We start from the raw sequence: 27368 nt of genomic DNA on the forward strand, positions 1-27368 counted from the left end.
ACTTTTCGGGTGCCGATATAAAACGGTCCTCGATCACATGGAGGTGCCGGGAGAAAAGGGAGAGGTCAATCGTCAAGGGGAAAAAAACGCAAGGAAGATGTCATCAAAGAAAAATGCTTAAAAGGCACACATGCTGAGAGAAGGATGTTAAACAGAGGGGTGGCGGGGGGGTTAGGGTACTATTAAGATGACATCAGGTACAAGCTCCCAACAGCTGCATGGGAGTGCCGCCTGTTCATAAGGATGGAAAATGGAGGACGAAACAAGGCAACACTGATAGACTTAACGACGACAAGGGAGCCAAGTCATCGCCTGTCTAAGCATGTGCTGATTGAGCCCGGCCCTTTTTAAACCGGCAGGCCTTTGGAGACCTGCTAGTTGGCAGCCGGGCCGCAAGGGTGCCGGCAGAGGCGCGGCGCATCAAAAAAAATAAAAATAAAAAATCCCCCCATCGCCACCTCACTGAGCGAGCGCATGTTTTGCGTGGAATGCTCCGAGACTCACTTTAGAGGCGGCGATGTGATGGAGGCAACAGCTGGGACATGACATCAGCCCGAGCCTCGGCCGTGTTTGCACTCACTGCAGCAACTCTGCCGCTTTAAAAGGTTCCCTCAGTACCACTCGGGCGAGCTGCGGAGAGCGCCTTTTCATCTCTTTGGCCCTGCGAGCCGCCAGCTGGCCCGAGTGGACCGCGTTTGGGGAAAAAGAAAGTGAGAGAGGCTCATAAGTGCCTCATTGTCTGTGAGAGAGCACCAGAGATTGGAACGCTCAGGTTCTCTTAACAAAAACACTTTTAAAAACCCTTAATGTTTGCTTTTTGCTCTATATTTCACATTTCTCAGTGCACAACATTTTTAGGGTCCGCACAGGACCATTGTCAAAGAAATCCCAGAGGGAGTCCTTTTGCAATGGGACGAAAGGACCCTATTGAATTTGTAAGGTTTTATTATTCTTTATTATTATTCCGCAGCTTTGCGGACTACTTTGCCCCCCTTAACATGCTTCAAAACTCACCAAATTTTTCGCACACATAAAAAAACGCGAACAAAACTCTTTGGTAAAAAAACCAAACCCCAAAAATCACAGGAAGAAAACTGCCTCTAACTCCCAGTACGAATGTCGTAGAAACATGAAACAATAAGCTCTATGTAGGTCTTACTTAGACTTACTTTTCATTAATTTATTTCTTCGGGCAAAAATTAACAGGAAGTTGGCAATTCCCCGTTCAAGACTAAAAATGACTAAAAACACTCATTTTTGCTTTTTGACCTGTAATTTGACCCCCTTAAAATACTTCAAAACTCACCAAACTTCTCACACACATCGGGACTGGTGGAAATTGCGATCTAAAAAAAAAACGAACCCCAAAACTCAAAATTGCGCTCTACATAATTTTTGAATAAAACAGAGACAAAACTGCTCCTCAGAGGAAAACTCAGACAAAACTGCTTGTAACGTCCGGTAGGAACGTCTTAGAGACATGAAACCAATACCTCTATGTAGGTCTTGCCTAGACCTACATTTCATATATTGACATCCTTCAGCAAAAATCAACAGGAAGTTTGCTATTCCTCCTTCAAAACTAAATTTTTGTTACAACCGGTCACCAAACATCAAACGTTATCTCCTCTGAGCGTGTTTGTCGTTTCGGCTTCAAACTGCTACAGGAGAGAGATTGAACCCTTCTGATTAAAAGTTGAAGAAAGAGTTTTGATACGTGCTACCGTTTTGATTTTACGTGCCTTCAAAGACCCGCAGCACTAAAGTTGCTCCGCTGCTGTGATTTTACGCGCCTTCAAAGAAAACAACCACTGTGCCGCGACACCTAGGAAAAAGACACAGACACAACTTCCTCTAACTCCCAGTACGAATATCGTAGAGACACGAAACAAAAACCTCTATGTAGGTCTCACTCAGGACTACCACTGGACAAAAGTATTGGGACACCTAGGACTAGCACCTGCCAAAATGCGGACCCGACCAACGCTGCTTGCAGCTTTAATTATATATGGATTTTATGCTTGGAATATTGACACAAATTAAAGGCGACTTTGGTTTTTCAAGATGCGTTTTTAGAAGAGGAACGTTTTTTTTAAAAAATCACCTTTCCAATATCGGTGGAACCACTGGGAGTTAGGCCATATCGCCAAGCCCTTTTTTTAATATCTCGATATTTTTAGGCCATATCGCGATACACGATATATATCTGGATATTTTGCCTTAGCCTTGAATGAACACATGATGCATATAATCACAGCAGTTTGATGATTCTATGTGTCTACATTAAAACATTCTTGTTCATACTGCATAAATATATGCTCATTTTAAACTTTCATGCAGAGAGGGAAATCACAACTAAGTCAATTTACCAAAACTGTGTGTGTACAGCTCCACTAATGGACATCGGAGTGTTACTTTCAAATGCAAAATTAAAGTATTGCTAGAAACATAATTTTTATAGTACATGTTCCAAAAAGAAAAAAGCATAAAACACCACCAGAATTAGAGATATTACAAGTCAAAGTGATGAAGCTTAGTGTTACGCTCATGACTTGGTGTAACTAAACATTACCCTATAAGATGAAGGCAATTGCATTTTATTGATATTTGAAATGTATTCAATGTTTATAAATGAATATTTAAATATACTAAATGTAAAAAAGGGAATAAATATTCAAAATAAGATCATGAAATGAAATCTAGTTTGGTTACGCCATCATGAGCGCAACACAAGGTTGTAAAAGTTTCAACTACAATTCTAAATGAGATTGCAAAAGCAAACTGAAATCAAATACACACAGCTTAAAGATTGATCAATACCTACACTACCGTTCAAAAGTTTGGGGTCACCCAAACAATTTTGTGGAATAGCCTTCATTTCTAAGAACAAGAATAGACGGTCGAGTTTCAGATGAAAGTTCTCTTTTTCTGGCCATTTTGAGCGTTTAATTGACCCCATAAATGTGATGCTCCAGAAACTCAATCTGCTCAAAGGAAGGTCAGTTTTGTAGCTTCTGTAACGAGCTAAAGTGTTTTCAGATGTGTGAACATGATTGCACAAGGGTTTTCTAATCATCAATTAGCCTTCTGAGCCAATGAGCAAACACATTGTACCATTAGAACACTGGAGTGATAGTTGCTGGAAATGGGCCTCTATACACCTATGTAGATATTGCACCAAAAACCAGACATTTGCAGCTAGAATAGTCATTTACCACATTAGCAATGTATAGAGTGTATTTCTTTAAAGTTAAGACTAGTTTAAAGTTATCTTCATTGAAAAGTACAGTGCTTTTCCTTCAAAAATAAGGACATTTCAATGTGACCCCAAACTTTTGAACGGTAGTGTTTTTAAATTTAGTAATACATAAATATGATGATTTTTCAAAATATAAAATAAATATACCTGAACAGAACGCTCATGATGGTTACACCAAAAAGTAACGCTATGAATCACGTTTTTCCAAGTTTTTGGGGCATTTTTATGCTATTTCCAAGCATCTCCTTTTTATTATCGTTGATTTTAAATGGTCAAACTAATGCATATTATTTATGCATGCCCTAGTAAACAAAAAAAAAGTCATATTTATTTTGATTGTTACATTTTGAAGTACATTTGTGCAGGTGGCTGCGAATGTACCCATTACCAGAGCTGTACACGTATTTATTAAACAGTTATTAAGCAGTGACACAAACATTCATGTCATTTCCAAAACAGAAAGTGCAAGATTGTCAGAGACAATTTAAAACAAGTTATTAGTGCACTTTTGTGCATGGTGTCACTAACATGACTAAATTAAAGTGCACTTTTTGTACAGAACACCACTACAATAGTTTAAAACATGATGTCACACAAGATATTTCAATACGTGTCACATAAAAATGAGCTGCATATCAAATAGTATATGTCCTACGGTGTTGATGTAGAAATAGTTGCTTCGGCATTTAGTTGGTGTGGCACCGAACGGAGATGTTGACATGTAAAGACATATTCCGGCTTGAAGCCAAACCACCGTCAGACAATGGACCCCGTGCTGTTTTTCTGGGGAATTAATTATTCCTCCATTTGTTACCAGATTCGCCCCTTCTTTCTCTCGTATTACCACTCAAACCACACCGTTAGCATCACAGCTTACGTTACCATGTTACTACCTGTCTGCTCCGCGGGAGCGTGTGACGTATGACGTGACAGTATGTGACGTATGTAAGAAGGTGCGCTTGTTTTAAGTCTCTGTGAGAAGGAGAGACAAGAAAGAGTGAGAAACGCATGCAGTTTAATGCCCCGCAGCTAAAAGCAACTGCGTGAGAACGTACACTCGAATATCACGATATAGTCATTTTCTATATCGCACAGAGACAAACCCGCGATATATCGATATATCGCCCAGCCCTACTGGTAGTAGATTACCATGCAAGGAAAAAGGCATATTTTTATCTGTTTTATGAACCTCAATTGTCTTTAAAATAGCAGCTTAACTCCTCGGTTTGCTAACTTGCCAACAAATTGTTGCAACACGTTTCATTCCAGCGGGTCACTACTGTACATGAGTGACAGGAAGAAAAACTTCTGTTGGTCTGTAGGGCTGGGCGATATATCGATATACGCGATATATCGCGGGTTTGTCTCTGTGCGATATAGAAAATGACTATATCGTGATATCGGAGTATACGTTCTCACGCAGTTGCTTTTAGCTGCTGGCATTACACTACAGGCTTGTATCACTCTTTCTTGTCTCTCCTTCTCACAGACAGCAAGCGCACATTCTTACATACGTCACATACTGTCACGTCATACGTCACATACGTATACGCCCTCGCGGCGCAGAGAGGGAGCAGCATGGCTAAAGTTAGCTGTGGTAATACGAGAGAAAGAAGGTGCGAATCTGGTGACAAATGAAGGAAGAAATAATTCCCAAGAAAAACAGCAGGGGGTCCATCGTCTGGCGGTGGTTTGGCTTCAAGTGGGAATATGTCGAAGAGACCACCGTAATTTGTCAAGTGTGGGGCAAAAGCGTTTCTACAAAAAGTAGCATTACTGCTAATATGTAGCATCATTTGAAAAGTCACCCGCTAGAGAATCAAGAGTGCTTACTCCGCATGTCAACATCTCCGTTCGGTGCCACACGCCCACACCATCAAAATGCAGAGGCAAACATTTCCAGATCAACACGTATGAAAAAAAGAGTCCACGACAAAAGGAGATAATGTCCGCAGGAACCTACCACATAGCGAAGGACATACACTATTTGATTTCCTATTATGCAGCTCATTTTTATTTGACACTTATTGAAATATCTTGTGTGACATAATATTTTTAAACTATTGTAGTGGCGCTCTGTACAAAAGGTGCACTTTAATTTAGTGTTGTTTTGATAAGTCATCTTAGTGACATCATGCACAAAAGTGCACTAATAGCTTGTTTTAAAATGTCTCTGACTATCTTGCACTTTCTGTTTTGGAAATGACATGAATGTTTGTGCCACTGCTTAATAACTGTTTAATAAATACACTTTTGGTAAATTGACTTAGCTGTGATTTCCTTCTCTGCCTGAAAGTTTAAAATGAGCATATATTTATGCAGTATGAACAAGAATGTTTTAATGTAGACACATAGAATCATCATACTGCTGTGATTATATGCATCAAGTGTTAATTCAAGGCTAAGGCAAAATATCGAGATATACCGTAATTTCTGGACTATAAGCCGCACCTGACTATAAGCCGCACCAGCTAAATTTAGGGGAAAATACAGATTGCTCCATATATAAGCCGCACCCGACTATAAGCCGCAGGGTTTTCATGTGTAATTACCGTAGTATATAGGGGTTCCTGCTACCACGGAGGGGATTGTCGGGAAAGAGATGACTGTTTGGGAACGCAAAGTGTCCCATTTATTAACAATAAATCTTTCAATCATTCAATCAAATTTTCACATCTTTGACATGGCGAACAGCATTCGTGCAGAGTACAAATAATACAACGGTGCAAGTAATACAAAGTGCTCGCCTGTACGTTATCAAAATAACCAGCCTACCGGTATATGAAAAGTCAGTCTTTAATCATTGTGTCATCGTCTTCCTCCTGCGTACTAAAACCACCGAAATCCTCTTCGTCGGTGTCGGAGAAGAACAGGCCGCAAATAAGCCGCACCCTTGTATAAGCCGCAGGGACCAGAACGAGGGGAAAAAGTAGCGGCTTATAGTCCGGAAATTACGGTATATCGTGTATCGCGATATGGCCTAAAAATATCGAGATATTAAAAAAAGGCCATATCGCCCATCCCTATTGGTCTGTACTAAGAATGTAACGATATGAAAATGTCATATCATGTTTAATGTGATATGAAAAAAAAGTGCTCAAAAAGTACTTATACACAGAGTGAAATATTTTGACCATGGTATTTTCAAAACTAAAATAGACACTGGTAGAAAAGCCACAATTTTTCATGTTTTGTGTCTTTTATGCCTCACTGATAGTGTCTTAGTCTTAATTTTGTATCTGTTTTAATGGCTTTATTGTTTTGAATATTGTTTTATACTGTAGCATTTTAAGATTTATTTAAATGAACAGTGCGTAGCAAAAAAAGAATCTGTTATTCATTATTTCTGGCATCGTACTCAGTTCAGCGGTCCTTGAACGCATCGTAAAAACACCTGTGTCTTGTATTCCTCTGACAATAGAACGATCACTCTATTCTAAGAGAGCACAGCTTGTAGGTTCAATGTCCACACTTTAATATCTTAGTTGCTCAGACAGCAATGTGTTTATATAAGTTTAGATTGGGCTATGTCTTTTCTGAATGGGGAAAGACATTATCGTCTCTTGTTTTCATGTTAGCATTTAAGCTAGCGAGCTGGCGCCATTCAGTCAGTGAATTCATCAAAGTGCAGTTATCAATCACGGTTGTTTTAATCATTTTAATCTGAAACGGTAATACTAACCATTAGAAGTTTTGCAGCGGTTATCCTTAATACCGTTTACCGTTGCATCCCTAGTCTGTACAAATCTGTAGACCTGAATATGAAAAAAATTCTATTTCGGATAACACAGTACTTTCTCTGATTGACTAGAATGTGCAGAGAGGATTTATGGTGAGAAATGTCCCAGGACTTAGGCATAGACAGATGTGTTCTTACACCATACAGATGCTTTTTGTGTAGACAAAGCAAAGCCGTACCCATGACTGACATGTCAGACATGATTTGGCAACATTTCCTAATCGTGGTTTTGACCTGAGCACAGGTACTTGAAGATGAATTTTCCCCGAGTGTTACACAGCAGCGCTTTGAATCCCAGCTTCCTTAGAAACACTAAATTCAACCTCTTCAAGAGTGCTTGCTGCCATTTGAGTGTTTCAAGCCTTTAAAAAAAAATATATTTTTTTGTCTTTGTCTGGTGTCCAAGTATCCTTTCCAGCATGACACCAAGGGACCAATTGAGAAAGAACTCTATTTGCACTGCTCTGCGCTGTTACACGGAACAGAAAGCACACATTGCCTGCAGTCAGTAATCACTCGGGTGGAAGAAAAGAATAGTACAAAAAAAAAAAAAATACAGCTACAAAGCAGCTTAGCACATTTAGCGAGCACTTATTAGGCCTCGTGCCGCTCCGCCTCGGCTGCCGAGAGATAAAGTCGAGCTATTTTGCTTCAGACAGACGGCGAGTCTGGGGTATTTCTGATGAAATGCGGTGACATCGAGAAGACTCGCTCGCTCTCCTTGGGCGTACAGCTACAGTACACACCTCCGAGAGTTGTGGCGGTTTGATACATATTTGTGTAGCAGAGCGCGTGCAGCGTTTAGAAGCTTTTTTTATGGCCGCCTGAATTCACGCTTCTGTCACTTAGTGCAAGTTTTAACGCGTGTGTGTGTGTGTGTGTGTGTGTGTGTGTGTGTGTGTGTGTGTGTGTGTGTGTGTGTGTGACTACCCTGCTAACAAAGTAAACGTTAGGTTTGACTTTGATTACATCATAAAGGAAGGTGTTGTGAGCTTGGCTTCAGTCTTCTTTATTTTTAATTAAATTGATTCAATAATTGTTGCTTATGAGATGCTATGACTTACATTTAGCATGTTTCTTTTAAATATGTGTTTTTTAACGCATACTGTACTGGCTTTTGATAGGGCTGGACGATTATGGCAAAAAATAATAAGCAGGATTATTTTGATTAATATTGCATTCACAATTAATTACAGGATTATTTATTTATTTGAATTAGGACAATGCATATTCATCAACATAGAGCAACAATGTAAATATACCGAAGTTATAGCACAATAGCTAATTTTCCTCCGTTGTCCTAAAGCAGGTTAATTAGGGGTGAAACGGTACGTGTATTTGTATTGAACCGTTTCGGTACGGGGGGTGTCGGTTCGGTTCGGAGGTGTACCGAACGAGTTTCCACACGGACATATTAAGTAGCGTAACGTACGTTGTGTAAACAATGCACACCGAGGCACAACACACGGCATGCTAGCAGCTAACGGGCTAGGATAGACTGACCATACGTCCTCTTTTCACCGGACATGTCCTCTTTTGCGGAGCTGTCAGGGCGGAGTTTCTTAAATGCCTCAAATGTCCGGCATTTTGAGTTAGGGTTGCATGTATTTTCAATGTACGTTCAGGGTTAAGAAGGGGTTAAAAACAAAACAAATTGTGCACGCAGCAGCATTGGTGAGGGAGGGGCAGAGACAGAGAGAGAGAGAGAGAGTTATGATAAACGCGCATGCGTCGCCAGGCTCTGCTTTTTATCCATAGATTTATCACATTTAATTTTTTATTATTTATAGCAGGGGTGTCAAAAGTGTGCCCCGGAGGCCATTTGCGGCCCACAGCTAATGTTTTAAAGGCCCACGGCACATTCTAAAAATACTACTAAAATAAACAAAAACATAACAAATGTGACATAAAAAAGCTTAAAGGTTAAATGTAATTTAGAAAAAGTTGCAATGTTGACTAATAAAACAAAGCTGTTTTTTTTTCTCTTTCAAACTGTCATTGCTCAAAACATAATATTGAATCAAAATCAATGTTATTATGAATTATTGACCTATCCAGGGTTCCCATTACTTCACATCAAATATTCCACTCAGAAAAATGTTTTTGGTGGAAGATTTTGCAAATTTTGTTGTTTTCTTACTGTACCGAAAATGAACCGAACCGTGACTTCTAAACCGAGGTACGTACTGAACCGAAATTTTTGTATACCGTTACACCCCTAAGGTTAATACAGTAAAAATTCAACAGGTCATGATACAAAAGAATATATAAATCACAAGACATTACGAGCATACCATAAGCGGAGACCATGGACAAAAAAATAAAACAAAACAAAACAAAAAGTGAATAATCTAATTGTGCCTGCATGTCTGATTAGTTTTCAACCACTGTTTCAGTGCAGTTTTAAATGTTAAATAGGTGTCACCGTTTCTGACATGGGCTGGCAGCCTGTTCCCTGACTGGATGCCTCTGATAGACCCCACCATTTGGCCAAATGTAGTCCTGCGCCTTTGTACGTTGCAGTCACTGCTCCGGTGTTTACTTGACTGCTATTTTTTTTGTCAATTTATCAATTTTAAAACATAAGTATTTATTGTACCACCAAAACTCAACTTTGAATATAGTTACAAAACGGATATAAATTACTAACAAATTAACCATAACAAGTAAAGTAATAGTAACAACATAACATTTAAGTAACAATAGCAATTAAAAAACAGACTGGTCCATCAGATTTCCAGATGGAAAAGCGTGATTCATCACTCCAGAGAAGGCGTCTCCACTGCTCTAAAGTCCAGTGGCGACGTGCTTTACACCACTGCATCCCACGCTTTGCATTGGACTAGGTGATGTATGGCTTAGATGCAGCTGCTCGGCCATGGAAACCCATTCCATGAAGCTCTCTGCGTACTGTACGTGGGCTAATTGGAAGGTCACATGAAGTTTGGAGCTCTGTAGCAACTGACTGTGCAGAAAGTCTTTGCACTATGCGCTTCAGCATCCGCTGACCCCTCTCTGTCAGTTTACGTGGCCTACCACTTGGTGGCTGACTTGCTGTTGTTCCCAAACTCTTCCCTTTTCTTATAATAAAGATGACTTTGGAATATTTAGGAGCGAGGAAATTTCACGACTGGATTTGTTGCACAGGTAGCATCCTATGACAGTTCCACGCTGGAAATCACTGACAGCTAGGGATGATACTCGAAACCGGTTTTCCCGGTTGTTCGATAAGAAAAGAACAGAGTCCTCGGACTCGAATCCCTTTTTGAGAACCGGTACCCGTTATCGAGACCACTATAGTAAAGAAAAAAAGTTGGTTCTTTATTCGAATCCCTCGGGACGAATCCCGTCCCGACCAGAATGCCCCTTGAGACATCACAAGAAATGACGTCACGTAGCTCAGTCATTAGGCGCAGATAGGGAAAGCAGGAAAAACAATGGACCGTGCTCCAAGGTGCAATAAAGTTCAAAACAAAAGGTATAATCAAATGAATAACTTTACTGAGAGATTTGAGCAGGGTACAAATACATGACGAACACTTTTACGACCAACCGGAAACATAGCAACCAGGCTAGCAACGCACCTCCTTTACGGCAGCTGGCGCAACGTTCTTAAAACAACCGCAGCACATACATATACACAACACATCTCCCTTTTTTAACTTTTGTTTTTCTTTCCTTGTAAACAAAACAAAATCACACTGTATATGTGTTGTCTGTCTAATTATAAATAATGCAGACGAGGCGTGTTGGCTGAGTTCTTGACGTTTACTTTCACAGCGTGCTCATAACCTCATTCTTAGCTGCTTGGTGACGACATGCAACAACACTTTTCGGGGCTACCGCGCATGCTCGTCACTCCCGTTGCATGCTGGGTAGTGTAGTTGTTATATACCCTAGCTCATAACATCACATCTTTCCCCCTATAAAGAAAGATTTTAACTCAATAAATTGTATTTCTTTTCTTAGCTTTAACTTTTCATTTTTTAGCATTGTAACCACATTTGCAAACAACTTTTCTCTTCATAGAATTTTCTTTCAATAAAGAAATAAAGTGCAAAAATGTCAATGCATCATAACAAACAGTTATGTCAAATAGCAGCAGAAGTGCACTTTTTGGAGAGATGCATTATTTTCAGTTTTGTGCCCAAGGGACTGATTTTATTTAACACTATATTATTATTTATACACCTATAGTGATCACAGAGACAGGTTGTTTTTGTGTTACTGTATATATTTTTTTTCCTGAAAAATCCCACTTAATATACTTTGGGTAACAACAGTCAATATTTATTTATTTTATTTTATTTTTTTAGGGGGGTAACAGTCAATATTTATTTATTTATTATATTTTATTTTTTTCTTATATAATAAAAGTGAGCTTTTGTTATACCAAATATTGTGGGTTTTTTTTCCATATACAACAACCTATCTGGACTCGATAAGAGAATCGATAAGGAATCGGTTCGATAAGAGGATTCGATAATAGGCTCGAACTCGATAATTTCTTATCAAACATCATCCCTACTGACAGCGGCCCATTCTTTCACAAATGTTTGTAGAAAGAGTCTCCATGCCTAAGTGCTTGATTTTATACACCGGGCCAAGTAATTAGGGCACCTGATTCTCATCATTTGGATGGGTGGCCAAATACTTATTGGCAATATAGTGTATATTTATCGAACATTTTATGGAATGCAATTTATATTGATATAAATACACGTCAATCGCAATATACAGTGATACATTTTTATCTGCCCAGCACTATTTCAAACTACTCATTTTTGATCAACTAAAAGTGAAACTTGTTATGAATTATCTCAAGCTGTTGTATTCATTGATTTCTTAAAAATAGATTTTATTTTAGACCATAATGCCTAGGCGTAGTAGAAAGTTGCAAGGTAAGGTTTGAGAGTCTTGTGTCGTTTAACTGGAGCATGCAATCATCTTTAAAAAGGCGAGCGGCAGGTTCTCACAACACTCGTCCTTGTGAAAGCCCGAGAGGGAATCAACAGCATTGTGACCGTCTCAGCTTACTTATTAAGATTCCCTTTGTGCGTCTGCCAAAGGGAAGGGGGTCTCCTAGCACATAGTACCATGTTCATTCTCACGTTGGTCCCCTGTCGTGTGCAATCAAGCGCTTTGCTCACAGCTGACTGATTAAGCTTTAAGAACCAATGAGAGTGACACGGAGCACTTTAAGTTACTTACTTGAAGTTTTAGAAAAATGGCAACACAATTAGCGCTTTGTGTCTGATGAAAGTCGCCGCTGACCTCGCCGACGTCGACGGCAGCGCAGAATTAAACCCCCGGTCAATGTCAGTTGTGAGACGAAACGCTACAATTGATGTTAATCAGACTAATGGCTGCTTTGACTGAACGTACAGTTACAGGGCTTTGCGTCGTCCCTGACAACATACAGTAGTACAGTACAGTACAGCAGTGTTCCTGTCCCTGCAAATACAGTATTGCTTGAATTCCTTCATGGAGGTAAGAACCAGTGGTGGTCAAACAAGCTAAGATGGCTGTTGTACAGCAAGCAGCGCAGTACAAAAGAGGCTTAAATCTTCTAGCAAAAAGCAGATACGAGCAAACAATCTAAATATTCAATGAAATAGATCCCTGTATGTTGTCTCTCGCATTCTTAGACATATCAAACTATTGTGCTCCAGACGCCATTCTACACAACAAAACAGATGGAAACTTGGAAAATCATGGAGGCGTACAACTTCTTTGTGTGTGGCTCGGTCAAGGACATTGGTATCAAGACTCTCCTGGATACTAGGGGTGTAACAGTACACAAAAATTTCGGTTCGGTACGTACCTCGGTTTAGAGGTCACGGTTCGGTTCATTTTCGGTACAGTAAGAAAACAACAAAATATAAATGTTTTGGTTATTTATTTACCAAATTTGTAAACAATGGCTTTATCCTTTTAACATTGGGAACACTATAATAATTCTGCCCACGTTAATCAACATTAAACTGCCTCAAGTTGACGCTCAGATTAAATAAAATGACAACACTTTTCTTCTACATATAAAAAGTGCAACATTAAACAGTTTCAAGTCAACTCATCATGCTTAATTTATTACAGCATTTGGGAAGCCTGTAGTTGATTTTTATTATGTATATGTTATATTGTTATCAACATGTGATAGCAGGGACCCTGCCATTCAAAACTAGGCTGCTGCATTACTAATGATTAATGTAACTATAGCTGAAAAAATGGTACAATAGCAATAGGAGAGACTATTCATCCCTGAACACCATGGAGTTCATGTAGGCTTAATGATGCACTTACATTATTATATCAACTATCAGAGACAGAAACTCTTATTTTAACATAATGTCCTTTTTTGCTGCTTCAACACAGCTCAATCAACACAGAAAAAGGTAAAGTGAAATAACAAGACAGACAGGGCTTTGCTGTCCGTAACACACACACACACACACACACACACACACACACACACACACACACACACACACACACACACCACAAAATGAGGTAACGTTATGCTAAAAGCGAATTAGCCTTCACCTCAAGCCAGGACTGCAAGCGAGCTGAGCTGCCTTTTATATTTCTAGAAGGTCAACGGGCTCATAGTGATGTTACTAGTAGTTGACTGGGAGGTGTTTATTATCATTTGGGGAGAGTCCGCTGCCTGATGCTTACCTGCTAAACGCTAAGCACTGACTACATGTGCTCTGAATACGCACTGCTGATTGGCTGTTACCCGCTCTGAATACGCACTGCTGATTGGCTGTTACCGCTCTGTTTGTAACCAATCAGATGGTTTTGTTGGTGGGACAATGCTGGGTGCTGTGTAGAGTACTGACAGAAACAGAGGCAGAAGGAAGCGGAGGCGGCTACTTAATATGTACGTGTGGAAACTCGTTCGGTACACCTCCGAACCGAACCGAAACCCCCGTACCGAAACGGTTCAATACAAATACACGTACCGTTACACCCCTAATTAATACACATGTCTAAATTGCAATTTTAATCTTGATAATGTGCATTTATTGGGAAAAAAACATGGTTATAGCAAGCAGATAGTTTGTTTTATTTAAACTATTTCCCCAAAAGTATGCATTGAGGCTATAAAGTGTTTTTAATCCAACTACTCGATGAATTGAACAAACTAATTGATAGATTACTAGGTTACTAAATTAATCGGTAGCTGTAGCCCTATAATTTAGGGTCTGTAAAACATAATCTATGCAACATTTTGACCAAAGCCCCACCATTACATGTTATGTAGACCACAAGGAAGAAAATCATAATATAACCCCTTTAAAGCACGTATAGGCAAAACGAGTTCTTTCCAATAACACCCATGATCAACTACTTGAACCAACTGCACAAATTGACTGACCAGCCTGGACATCTCCAGCACTGTCTATAGTGCAAGGGTGTCCAAACTACGGACCGTGGGCCACTCGTCTTCAATTTGGCCCGCAAAACTGGCACAGGTCCAAGAAGCAATTTGACAGCTGCCATGGATTAGATGCCATTTTGTCGGCATGCGGTGTCCAACAAAAGTAACTCAAGTCAGTGGCCATTAATTGTAAATCAATGTAAATATGTGCACAGCATTTACTTATATGACCCAGTACAAACAACCTTTCCTGGTCATGATGCAGAAAAAAAATTCTACCAGCACAAAAAATCAAACAAACACGATCACGCATAACACATCTTGCTGACATTTGTGGATATTATAAAAAATGTCTAATCAGCATAGAAAAGTAAACACTGCACCCATTTAAAGTCTAGACTTTAATTTAAGTTTAGACTTTAATTTACATTTTTTATTTAAGTTTAGACTTTAATTTAACTTGAATTGGTCAGATTTAGTCTTAGACTTAGATTGGTCAGATCTAGTCTTAGACTTAGATTGGTCGGATTTAGTCTTAGACTTCGATTGGTCGGATCTAGTCTTAGACTTAGCAGTGTTTCCCACACATTCATTTATTTGTGGCGGCCCGCCACGACAGAATTAAGGCCGCAACAAATATATATATTTTTATTTTTATTTTTTATTTTTTGTCCTGTCCAGCTTCTCAGGCAAATCATATAGTTGATGTAGATGCCCATATCAGCTGTTCAGATTTACTTTACAAAAGAGAAGTGTAGGATCAAGATTTTTGGAGCTCTTTGTTCAGTGGATCAGATGTTTGATGAGGCTTTGTGTCTATCTACCACCACTACTGTTTTCTGTTTATTTGTTACTGACTGTGGCAGGACACCTCTGCCTCTGTTTCACTTTATGTTGCTGGTAAATAATATGGTTGTAGTAGTAGGCTAAAGTTAAATTATTTAGTATGCACTAATTAAAGGGGCAGAGCTTTAAGAGACATTTTAGCTTTTATATTTTTATAAGATATATTTTTTGTAAGAACCACAATTAATAAATATATTTCAGTGAATAACTTATTGTTCAAATCTGTATATAAATATGTACATAAAGTGTTGTAATTATATTGTAAAATGGATGGATGGATGGATGGATGGATGGACGTTTAAAACAAAACTGTTATTATTAATTAGTAAGTATACATTTTTTGAGCCTTTTTAGAGAAAATCCTATCATTGTAGAAAATTATGCAAATTACTCGATGATGTCATGGTGACCACGCCCATAGCCACGCCCCCGCCGCCACAGGTATCTTGGCAGTTTATAGGAAACACTGCTTAGATTAGTTGGATCTAGTCTTAGACTTAGGTTAGTCGGATCTAGTCTTAGACTTAGATTAGTCGGATCTAGTCTTAGACTTAGATTAGTTGTATCTAGTCTTAGATTAGTTGTATCTAGTCTTAGAATTACATTGGCCGGATCTAGTCTAAAAGCGTCAGACAAGTTCATCTGGATTTACTACTCTGGCTTTAAAATGGAACAACACGACAGGAAGTTACGCTACGGACACTTTAAAAGCAGGAGTTCAGAACCACCTCATTAAAGACAAAATAACAGTCAAAAGAACTTTGGCCACTTAAAACTTCCGCATAACCAGGCTAGCATACTGTATTCCCGACAACAACTACTCTTGCTGTGCATAAAACATCAATTAAAGGGCAGAAAAACTTTGATAATTGTGTTATTTTATTTGTAAAGCGCAGCAAATATGTTCCAAGCAAAAGTTAAAGAGAAAGCGAGAAGGACAAAAGTTTTTTCCCCGCACAATCTGTGGCCAGAATTGGGTTGGGAAAAGCAAGGAAGGGGACATGAAAGGCAAACATGGGTCCAGTAATAGGACATTTTAAATACACAAAGTTAGAAAAATGAAAAAGTGAAATGATGAATTGGACCAAATGAAAAAACACAATCAAATATTAAAAGAGGGTACATCTGCATGCCCTTTGTGACATCAAGGCTATATAATAATAATCATGTTCATCATTGCCTCCGTTTAGTGTGAGAGGAATAAAAGAGGTGTCAGGGAGCTGGGTCGCGCTCGTTAGCCACAGGGGGCCGGGGGGGTGGACGCCCACACCCAGGGGCCTTGCAAGGACGTGATTTTGGAAAATCAGGCCGTTATGATAATGACGCTGCTCGTTATAAGGCGCTTTTAATTACGCGCGTTTGCTTATTTTGAGCCCAACATCAACACAAAGTGGCAAAAGCGAGAACAAAACAGCGCACGCGACTTGTCCTCTAACAGGACGTCTTTGATCGGAGCTTTGAGATGAAGCAGGACGGGGTTCGGAATGTTAAGCAGTCCTCCTTCAAGCAACATTTAATGATAATGATCATTTTGTGTGTCTTTGTAAAGGGTCGGAGAGTGCGGAGGAGCCTCTGGGATACAAAGTTGGACCACCACAACCAGCTTTGCTCATTAACACTTTGTGTGAAATTTTGAATCTTGATAATGTGCATTTATTGGGGAAAAAATATGGTTATAGCAAGCAGATAGTTTGTTTATTTCAACTATTTCCCCAAAAGTATGCATTGAGGCTATAAAGTGTTTTTAATCCAATGACTCGATGAATTGAACAAACTAATTGATAGATTACTAGATTACTAAATTAATCAGTAGCTGCAGCCCTATAATTTAGGGTCTGTAAAACATAATTTATGTGACATATTGACCAAAGCACCACCATTACATGTTATGTTGACCACAAGGAAGAACATCATAATATATAACCCCTTCAAAGCACATTTAGGCCAAACGAGTCATTTCAAATAACACCCATGATCAACTACTTGAGCCATCTGCACAACTTGACTGACCAGCCTGGACATCTCCAGCACTGTCTATAGTGCAAGAGTGTCCAAACTACAAACCGCTCATCCTTAATTTGGCCCAAAAAACTGACACGGGTCCAAGAAGCAATTTGACATAGCGCGGTGGATAGATGCCATTTTGTCGGCATGCGGTGGCCAACAAAAGTAACTCAAGTCAGTGGCCATTAATTGTAAATCAACGTAAATAGGTGCACACCATTTACTTACACTACCGTTCAAAAGTTTGGGGTCACCCAAACAATTTTGTGGAATAGCCTTCATTTCTAAGAACAAGAATAAACTGTCGAGTTTCAGATTAAAGTTTTCTTTTTCTGGTCATTTTGAGCGTTTAATTGACCCCACAAATGTGATGCTCCAGAAACTCAATCTACTCAAAGGAAGGTCAGTTTTGTAGCTTCTGTAACGAGCTGAACTGTTTTCAGATGTGTGAACATGATTGCACAAGGGTTTTCTAATCATCAATTAGCCTTCTGAGCCAATGAGCAAACACATTGTACCATTAGAACACTGGAGTGATAGTTGCTGGAAATGGGCCTCTATACACCTATGTAGATATTGCAACAAAAAGCAGACATTTGCAGCTAGAATAGTCATTTACCACATTAGCAATGTATAGAGTGTATTTCTTTAAAGTTAAGACAAGTTTAAAGTTATCTTCATTGAAAAGTACAGTGCTTTTCCTTCAAAAATAAGGACATTTCAATGTGACCCCAAACTTTTGAACGGTAGTGTATATGACCCAGTACAAACAACCTTCTCTAGTCATGGTGCATAATAGTTTTGTTTTTTTACCAGCACAAAAATTCAACAAACATGGTCACACATAACAGATCCTGCTCATTGACGTTTGTGGATATTATGAAAAAGGTCTAATCAGCATAGAAAAGTCAACACTGCGCCCATTTAAATCCATTACAAAGGATGATGGGAAACATGCAAAACACTTTCTCAACACTTATCCATGTTTGGCGCATTTTAGCTGTTTGATATTTCTGATTGATTAAAAAATTTGAAGGAGGTTGTCACAGAGGTTGTACGCCAGCCCTCATCTGCTCATCAACACCCGTGCTCACCTGCGTTCCAGCGATCGAGGGCGCGACGAAGGACTTCACCCGATCATCGATGCGGTCAGCGGCTAGCGTCGGATAGCGCGTCTGCTATCCAAGACAAAGTCCTCCTGGTTGTGTTGCTGCAGCCGGCCGCTAATACACCGATCCCACCTACAGCTTTCTTCTTTGCAGTCTCCATTGTTCATTAAACAAATTGCAAAAGATTCACCAACACAGATGTCCAGAATACTGTGGAATTTTGCGATGAAAACAGAGCTTTTTGTATAGGATACAATGTGTCCGAATACTTCCGTTTCAACCATCGACGTCACGCGCATACGTCATCATACATAGACGTTTTCAACCAGAAGTTTCGCGGGAAATTTAAAATGGCACTTTATAAGTTAACCCGGCCGTATTGGCATGTGTTGCAATGTTAAGATTTCATCATTGATATATAAACTATCAGACTGCGTGGTCGCTAGTAGTGGCTTTCAGTAGGCCTTTAAATGCCAACGTCAATACTCTAGCAGGGACCTTAACTTCTCTTTCCACTTTAAAAACCACCACATGACGTCACATACAGGAGACATGCAACCCTGATTTTGCTTTTATCATTAAAAAGGACAAACATTTACAAATGAAAAAACACAAGATGAACTTATTCATACATTAATACATTAATATGGCTCTTAAAAATTAGAACAATACTTTATTTTGTCAAGTATATTGTGTGTGAGGTAATCAAAAAGGTCAACCAACAAACGAGATTTCTCTATAGATTCTCCTGTCTGGTCAACAAAAGCACCATGAAGATTCGAGCGGGAACTCCCATTCAACCCTTTTTTGATTACGCATGTACCTCCTGGTACCCTAGCACCTCCAAAACCCTCAAATCTAGCCTCCAAACATCCCAGAACAAGCTAGTCAGATTACTTCTAGACCTCCACCCCAGATCACACCTCACTCCTACCCACTTCTCCAAAGTGGGCTGGCTCAGGGTGGAGGACAGAGTAAAACAACTTGCACTGAGCCTAGTCTATAAAATCGGCTACACCTCCCTGATACCGAAGTACATGTCAAACGACTTCCTTAACGTAAATGACCGCCATAACCACAACACCAGGGGGAGCTCCACTAACCACGTTAAACCCAGATTCCGAACTAACAAAGGTCTTAACTATGCCACATCAATATGGAATGCACTCCCAACAGGTATTAAAGAAAGGGCATCTCTATCCTCCTTCAAAACCGCACTAAAAGAACACCTCCAGGCAACTTCAACCCTAAACTAACACCCTCCCTCTTCCACATCCCACCTCCCCGGATTGTAAATAATCAAATGTAAATAATCAAATGTATATACTTGTTCTTATGCTTTCTGATATCTCTCTCTCGAAATGTCCACTACTTGCTGTACATATCCTACCAAGTCAGTCCTACACTGTTTCAATGTCCATTTCTCTGATGATGCAATTGTAGATGACTGAAGTGTTGATATCAACCAAACCTAACCCCCCCCCCCCCCCCCCCCTGCACATCCCACACCCCGGATTGTAAATAATGTAAATAATTCAATGTATATACTCTGATGATTATCTTGTGTGATGACTGTATTATGATGATATTATATATCTGTATCATGAATCAATTTAAGTGGACTCCGACTTAAAAAAGTTGAAAAACTTATTGGGGTGTTACCATTTAGTGGTCAATTGTACGGAATATGTACTGTACTGTGCAATCTACTAATAAAAGTCTCAATCAATCAATCAATGTCTGTTTTCTTTTAAATACAACATGATTAAAAAACACAGTTTGTGTACTTTTTGAGCACATTAAACTATACCTGAATATGAAATATTTATATCATTACATCCTTGACTAGCGTGTGTGATTCTTATGATTCAAGATGCTAATAAGCTAACCGGTAGCTAATTAGGTCACATTCATCCAGCATCAATATCACAAAACAACACAATATATCAGATAAACTAATGTAAATAGCTGTACAAAATAACACCATGAATGTTGTAAATGTGTAGGTAAAACACAGTGTGTGGGGACTAAAACACAAACAGTTGCCAGGAAATAAAAAAAAACAAGGCTTACCTTCAAACAAAATGGCGTCACAACCCAGAGGAAGTCCAAACATAGTCAAGTGAAGTTACATTTGAGTAATCTTAGAAAAAAACACTGGGAAAAAACATATAAAATAACAAAATAATAACCAGGAAATATCGTTGTAATGCTTTAGTAGCAACTTCGAACAGGTTTAAACCCTCGTCATTCGCACATTGAAAGTCGAGTAGATCCAGAGATCATGCAGGTGTGGTGGTTGGAACAAGTCAGAAGTAAAGTCGCCACACGGGGCGGATGTTCAACAAAATAAAACAGGAAACGGTAAAAGAGGGCGCAACAACACGAAGGGACATCAACATCAACAACGTTAGATAGATTCAGTTTATTTCAGTTTATGCCTATTTATAAATGCAGTAAGAGTGGTGTTTACTTGTGATCAAAACAACGTTTTTAAAAGCGTTTTTCAACAATACCAGTTCCCATACACTGATTTAGCTTGACAGTATGTCGTGCTTTCTATACTTAACATGTGTTGGAAAAAGGTTATAGACATTAATAATGATAATAATAATAATAATGATAATAATTATTATTAGAGATGTCCGATAATATCGGCCTTTTTTATTTTTATTTTTTTACATTAAATCCACATAAAAAACACAAGATACACTTACAATTAGTGCATCAACCCAAAAAACCTCCCTCCCCCATTTACACTCATTCACACAAAAGGGTTGTTTCTTTCTGTTATTAATATTCTGCTTCCTACATTATATATCAATATATATCAATACAGTCTGCAAGGGATACAGTCCGTAAGCACACATGATTGTGCGTGCTGCTGCTCCACTAATAGTACTAACCTTTAACACTTAATTTTGCTCATTTTCATTCATTACTAGCTTCTATGTAACTGTTTTTATAGTGTTTTACTTTCTTTTTTATTCAAGAAAATATTTTTAATTTATTTATCTTATTTTATTATTTTTTTTAAAAAGGACCTTATCTTCACCATACCTGGTTGTCCAAATTAGGCATAATAATGTGTTAATTCCACGACTGGTTGATATTGGTATCGGTAATTAAGAGTTGGACAATATCGGAATATCAGATATCGGCAAAAGGCCATTATCGGACATCCCTAATAATTATACTGCCACATGGGTATATTTCTTGTCAGTGAAGGCCAAAAAAGGGGAATAATTAAAGTGACACGGTGAGAATGTAACTTCCCTAATTGCACGGTGGACAATGGCGGAGCACTTTGGGGAATTTCACCAGCGACGTGGCACAGATTAACATTCCCACAATGCTGCTTTATTTGCATGATAATTAGTGGGTGGCAGCGCAGCGTGCGTGTGCACTCATTTATGTATTACTTCACAAATACACCAAAACACAACAATGTGCATGAATGTTCAGTGATTAAAAGCATCCACTGAACTTTGCCTCTGTGATTCTTTTCTTAACTAAAATGGCGCTTTGACTTTTATAGCAATTAATTGTTTTATTTTCATCCATTTAGCCTCATTCATATTAGCCATTACATCCATTTGTGGACTCTGTTGTTCTTTAGACAGAGCAGGCATTGATTAAAGAGTGTGATGGGAACTCGTGCTCCGTCTTATAATTGACGTGTAGACTGACCAACGAACAATGAGTGAAGTAACCGACCAAGGACTGGTGTTGTGTGTGATGATTGACATGTTGACTGACCAATGAAGAATGAGTGAAGTAACCGACCAATGACTAGTGTTGTGTGTAATGACTGACATGTAGACTGACCAATGAAGAATGAATGTGGTAACCGACCAATGACTGGTGTTTGTGTAAAGACTGACATGTAGACTGATCAATGAAGAATGAGTGAAGTAACCGACCAAGGACTGGTGTTGTATGTGATGATTGACATGTACACTGACCAATGATGAATGAGTGACGTAACCAACCAATAACTGGTGTTTATGTAATGATTGACATGTAGACTGACCAATGATGAATGAGTGAGGTAACCAACCAATGACTGGTGTTTATGTAATGACTAACATCTACACTGACCAATGAAGAATGAGTGAGGTAACCGACCAATGACTGGTGTTTGTGTAATGATTGACATGTAGACTGACCAATGAAGAATGAGTGAAGTAACCAACCAATGACTGGTGTTTATGTAATGACTAACATCTACACTGACCAATGAAGAATGAGTGAGGTAACCAACCAATGACTTGTGTTGTGTGTAATGATTGACATGTAGACTGACCAATGAAGAATGAGTGAAGTAACCGACCAATGACTTGTGTTGTGTGTAATGATTGATATGTAGACTGACCAATGATGAATGAGTGACGTAACCAACCAATAACTGGTGTTTATGTAATGATTGACATGTTGACTGACCAATGAAGAATGAGTGAGGTAACCGACCAATGACTGGTGTTTGTGTAATGATTGACGTGTTGACTGACCAACAAAGAATGAGTGAAGTAACCGACCAATGACTGGTGTTTGTGTAATGATTGACGTGTAGACTGACCAATGAAGATTGAGTGAAGTAACCGACCAATGACTGGTGTTGTGTGTAATGATTGACGTGTAGACTGACCAATGAAGATTGAGTGAAGTAACCGACCAAGGACTGGTGTTTGTGTAATGATTGACATGTAGACCGACCAATGAAGAATGAGTGAAGTAACCGACCAATCACTGGTGTTTGTGTAATGATTGACGTGTAGACTGACCAATGAAGATTGAGTGAAGTAACCGACCAAGGACTGGTGTTTGTGTAATGATTGACATGTAGACTGACCAATGAAGAATGAGTGAAGTAACCGACCAATGACTGGTGTTGTGTGTAATGTTTGACATGTAGACTGACCAATGAAGAATGAGTGAAGTAACCGACCAATGACTAGTGTTGTGTGTAATGACTGACATGTAGACTGACGAATGAAGAATAAATGTGGTAACCGACCAATGACTGGTGTTTGTGTAAAGACTGACATGTAGACTGATCAATGAAGAATGAGTGAGGTAACCGACCAATGACTGGTGTTTATGTAATGACTAACATCATCTGACCAATGAAGAATGAGTGAAGTAACCAATCAAGGACTGGTGTTATGTGTAATGATTGACGTGTAGACTGACCAATGATGAATGAGTGAGGTAACCGACCAAGAACTGGTGTTTGTGTAATGACTGACATGGAGACTGACCAATGAAGAATGAGTGAAGTAACCTACCAATGACTGTTGTTGTGTGTAATGATTGACATGTTGACTGACCAATGAAAAATGAGTGAAGTAACCGACCAATGATGGTTGTTATGTGCAATTATTGACGTATAAAGTGTGACTGAAATAAATAAAAAAGTCATCTACCAACTGCTTGCAGGTGCCATGTTAAATTATTTTCAAGTAGGCTGACCAATGAAGATTGAGTGAAGTAACCGACCAATGACTGGTGTTGTGTGTAATGATTGACATGTAGACTGACCAATGATGAATGAGTGACGTAACCAACCTATAACTGGTGTTCATGTAATGATTGACATGTAGACCGACCAATGAAGAATGAGTGACGTAACCAACATATAACTGGTGTTCATGTAATGATTGACATGTAGACTGACCAATGAAGAATGAGTGAAGTAACCGACCAAGGACTGGTGTTGTATGTGATGATTGACATGTAGACTGACCAATGAAGAATGAGTGAAGTAACCGACCAAGGACTGGTGTTGTATGTGATGATTGACATGTAGACTGACCAATGAAGAATGAGTGAAGTAACTGACCAAGGACTAGTGTTTGTGTTATGATTGACGTGTGGACTGACCAATGAAGAATGAGTGAAGTAACCGACCAAGGACTGGTGTTGTATGTGATGATTGACATGTAGACTGACCAATGAAGAATGAGTGAAGTAACTGACCAAGGACTGGTGTTGTATGTGATGATTGACATGTTGACTGACCAATGAAGAATGAGTGAAGTAACCGACCAAGGACTGGTGTTCATGTAATGATTGACATGCAGACTGACCAATGAAGAATGAGTGAAGTAACCGACCAAGGACTGGTGTTGTATGTGATGATTGACATGTAGACTGACCAATGAAGAATGAGTGAAGTAACCGACCAAGGACTGGTGTTGTATGTGATGATTGACATGTAGACTGACCAATGAAGAATGAGTGAAGTAACCGACCAAGGACTGGTGTTGTATGTGATGATTGACATGTAGACTGACCAATGAAGAATGAGTGAAGTAATCGACCAATCACTGGTGTTTGTGTAATGACTGACATGTAGATTGACCAATGAAGAATGAGTGAAGTAACCGACCAAGGACTGGTGTTGTATGTGATGATTGACATGTAGACTGACCAATGATGAATGAGTGAGGTAACCAACCAATGACTGGTGTTTATGTAATGACTAACATGTACACTGACCAATGAAAAATGAGTGAAGTAACCGACCAAGGACTAGTGTTGTGTGTAATGACTGACATGTAGACTGACCAATGAAGAATGAGTGAGGTAACCGACCAATGACTGGTGTTTCTGCAATGATTGACATGTTGACTGACCAATGAAGAATGAGTGAAGTAACCTACCAATGACTGTTGTTGTGTGTAATGATTGACATGTTGACTGACCAATGAAAAATGAGTGAAGTAACCGACCAATGATGGTTGTTATGTGTAATTATTGACATATAAAGTGTGACTGAAATAAATAAAAAAGTCATCTACCAACTGCTTGCGGGTGCCATGTTAAATTATTTTCAAGTAGACTGACCAATGAAGACTGAGTGCTGTGACCGACCAATGGGTGGTGCATTGTTGTTGTTTTGTCCAATGAAAATAAACTGCCAACATTAATATTAGTTGACTAATGACCATGTCCTCATGCACTCTGAAGGGTCATAAGATTTCAAACCTGAACTGTTTATGTATGACACCTTCCACCTTATTCCCATCGGAACCTCCACAGCAGCCAATGAGTCCAGGAAGAAGTTTTTAAATTTGCGGGACGAGGACGCCATTTGCCTAGAGAAAGCCCCGGGATGAGCGCCTCGTCACGCTGGCAACAGGCATCCAGCTGTCAGCTGGCACGAGCCATAATTGCTTCCCATGACAGGACCCCGCGAAGAGGGGCCGAGGCGCTGATCCATATTTTAGGACGCCCCTCGTTGTTGATCCAGCGCGAGGGTACGTGCTGCCAGCGTGCATGATGATTGACACCTGCTCACCACAGAGGGAGGGAGGAGTGGGGGGAGGGCGGTTTACACCCCCCCTTCCCTTAAGGTGAGAGATCATTACGGCAATCAATAAAGGTGAAAACATCATTATTTCACTTACCACAGCATGTATAATATATCGGAAGCTTCAGGACATCTATCGATCAGTAATTGCTACGAAAAGCTCATCTGATGCGACGCCACTGCGGGGGAAACGAGCGGCCTGCGAGCAAAGGGTCGCCAGTTTGATACCCAGCTCCAGCAAAGGGATGGAGAGGTCAAAATATTGTGTAAAAATGCACCAAAATCCTAACTCAATAGTTGATGTCATCCTTTATCTTTTTGCCTCCAGTATTAATGCGTCGTCCTTGAAATTAAATACACGAAAATAAAGAATGATGCATACTTATACTTGACACTTAAACCTGAAATGAGAGAAAATACATAAAAACACGGACAGAATACAATCTATAAAGACATATAAAAGCTAGCAAATGGTAATTAAAAAAACATCAACGGTCAATACTTACATGTAAAATGATCGGTTTCGCAGACAAATAACTGCTGTTTAGTTTGCATGCCAGGCCACTAGTTGGCGGTGTCACTTTGTAGGGCAGGGGTCAGCAACATTTTTGAAAGCAAGAGCTACTTCTTGGGTAGTGATTAATGCGAAGGGCTACCAGTTTGATACACACTTAAATAAATTGCCAGAAATAGCCAATTTGCTCAATTTACCTTTAACTCTATGTTATTATTAATAATTAATGATATTTACACTTAATTGAACGGTTTAAAAGAGGAGAAAACGTGAAAAAAATGACAATTACATTTTGAAACATAGTTTATCTTCAATTTCGACTCTTTAAAATTCAAAATTCAACCGAAAAAAAGAAGAGAAAAACTAGCTAATTTGAATCTTTTTGAAAAAATTAAAAAAAGAATTTATGGAACATCATTAGTCATTTTTCCTGATTAAGATTAATTTTAGAATTTTGATGACATGTTTTAAATAGGTTAAAATCCAATCTGCACTTTGTTAGAATATATAACAAATTGGACCAAGCTATATTTCTAACAAAGACAAATCATTATTTCTTCTAGATTTTCCAGAACAAAAATTTTAAAATACTTTTTTTTTTTAAAAGACTTTGAAATAAGATTTAAATTTGATTCTACAGATTTTGTAGATTTGCCAGAGTAATTTTTTTGAATTTGAATCATAAGTTTGAAGAAATATTTCACAAATATTCTTCGTCGAAAAAACAGAAGCTAAAATGAAAAATTTATTATTCTTTACAATAAAAAAAATAAATTTACTTGAACATTGATTTAAATTGTCAGGAAAGAAGAGGAAGGAATTTAAAAGGTAAAAAGGTATATGTGTTTAAAAATCCTAAAATCATTTTTAGGGTTGTATTTTTTTCTCTAAAATTGTCTTTCTGAAAGTTATAAGAAGCAAAGTAAAAAAATTAATTAATTTATTTAAACAAGTGAAGACCAAGTCTTTAAAATATTTTCTTGGATTTTCAAATTCTATTTGAGTTTTGTCTCTCTTAGAATTAAAAATGTCGGGCAAAGCGAGACCAGCTTGCTAGTAAATAAATAAAATAAAAAAAATAGAGGCAGCTCACTGATAAGTGCTGCTATTTGAGCTATTTTTAGAACAGGCCGGCGGGCTACTCATCTGGTCCTTACGGGCTACCTGGTGCCCGCGGGCACCAAGTTGGTGACCCCTG

General features: G+C 38.9%; 1 long non-coding RNA gene across 1 annotated transcript in view; it reads right to left on the bottom strand.

Moving 5' to 3' along the window:
- LOC133659053 (uncharacterized) overlaps positions 1 to 20644 on the bottom strand; it is a 193190-nt gene extending 172546 nt beyond the window's left edge. Inside the window, exon 1 of the long non-coding RNA XR_009827593.1 lies at positions 20415 to 20644. This is a non-coding gene — a long non-coding RNA (uncharacterized LOC133659053). The remainder of the gene's footprint in view (positions 1 to 20414) is intronic.
- Positions 20645 to 27368: the final 6724 nt, after the last annotated feature.

The sequence above is a fragment of the Entelurus aequoreus genome, linkage group LG10, assembly GCF_033978785.1.
Source record: "Entelurus aequoreus isolate RoL-2023_Sb linkage group LG10, RoL_Eaeq_v1.1, whole genome shotgun sequence".
NCBI lineage: Eukaryota > Metazoa > Chordata > Actinopteri > Syngnathiformes > Syngnathidae > Entelurus > Entelurus aequoreus.